Below are 1,856 nucleotides of genomic sequence, written 5' to 3'. Positions count from 1 at the left end.
CATAGAAGTGGGCTGTAGTCCACGAAAGCTTATGCTCTAATAAATTTGTTTGTCTCTAAGGTGCCACAATTACTCCTGTTCTTCTTCTATTAAATTAATTTTCTACCAAGTTTTTAGAAGTCCCTCTGACTATTTCAATATTTCCATGATTGTGAACAGTCTTATCAATGAGAAATGACAATTTTTAAGTTCTTCATGGAATAACAATAGGGAAATTTTCCACATTTTGACATTTGTTTTCATCCTGAATCAAACAAGTAGAAATATTGAAAAATTTTGCGGAATTATAAGTTCTGAAAAATTTCAATTCAGAATGAAAAATATGACATTTCTCAGTTGAAATGTAATGTTTTGACATTGGAAAATGACATATTGATTCAAAGTGAAATGTTTTGTTTTGAAATGGTGCTTCAGAATTTTTTTCCCTTTTCCTCTTCTTTTCAAGAATTGATGATTCCCATGGAAATTTTTTAACCAGCTGTAGTTTTTAGCCACCAAGGAGCTAATCCTCTGAGAAGCAGAGCACCCATAATTCCCAATAACTTGAGAGGGAGCTGACGGTGCTTGGCACCTTAATATATTTGTATCAGTGCAACTGCACTGGTGCAAACCCCTAGTGTAGATATGTGTACTGTTGCAACATATCCCAGCTTCAGACCAGTGTAAACCATGCATCAGTGTAGCTATATTGATGGCTACAAAAATACTGTAGACAAGGTTTTATTCACACAAAAGTCCCATTTTGAGGCAATGGTTGTCTGAGTAAAAGATCTCAGAATTTGACCACAGGTGGTACTGCCATCACCAAGCATTCAAACATCATGAGTCAGGTCCCCAAAAATCATGAGGTTGACTTAAAGATCATGAGACTTAAAAAATAAAAATGGGATTCCCTTTATTTGCCTTTTGGTTTCTGAGCCTGTAGGGATCAAGTTTTTATGTTGAAATGTACTATTTTTAAATGAAAGCTGAGATTCTCAGCCTAGGTGCTGGGGTTTTAAGACACACACCAATTATTGCAAAAATTGGCAGCACTGCATATGGCATCTACATCTCATTGTATCCAGACTGCAGCTTCCTGTGTGAATTAACTGATCCTGCAATGAACTCAACAGAGGCAAACACCTGCATCAGCATAGAGCCCTACTGATTTAGGCCACCTTATGGATTATTGTCAAAACACTTTTACTGATTTATTCTTTGCACTTAAATGTATTTGGATATATCCTCTAAAAGATACTTGTCTCGGTAGAAGAGAATCTGATCTTGGTGAGTAATTTAAGGGAAAGAGATATTTTGAAACAAAACTCAGTTTGGGAAATCAATATATTCCACCCTATGTACAGAAAGGTGTTTGAAAGCAAATCCCTTAGAAAAATATTAGGTATTAAATGGAATGAATTTAGAACAAATGCCAAGATCTGTCCGAGTTCAGCAACCCCTTATCTCTAAAGATGTCCAGGAAAGAAGATGGGAATATTTGGGACATGTGTTAAGAATGAAGCAAAAGTGTCTGCCGTGACTGGGGTGCAACCAGAAGAACTTGCAGAAGTGTGTGACTGAAAGACTCCCTCCTTCAAACACTACTCGGAGAGGAAAAAATTATGGGACTTAACACAGAGAAGATGCAAAGGCTGGCGGAGCCTTGGTCTAAGAAATGTCTGATGACACAGGAACATTCCAAATTCAGACCCTAGCAGCTAATTATACTAAAGATTAAAATATGTTAATTTGGTTCCTTGATATCATCCTTCATTTTTTTTCTTTGCTTTTTGGATTAGTTTATCAATAATTGTATTTTTAGAAAATGTGGACATTCTATTGTCATCAGAGCTCATTTCATGTCACTCAGATGC

Source organism: Trachemys scripta, chromosome 21 (genome assembly GCF_013100865.1).
Source record: "Trachemys scripta elegans isolate TJP31775 chromosome 21, CAS_Tse_1.0, whole genome shotgun sequence".
NCBI lineage: Eukaryota > Metazoa > Chordata > Testudines > Emydidae > Trachemys > Trachemys scripta.
Note: the sequence above shows the minus strand (reverse complement) of the source record.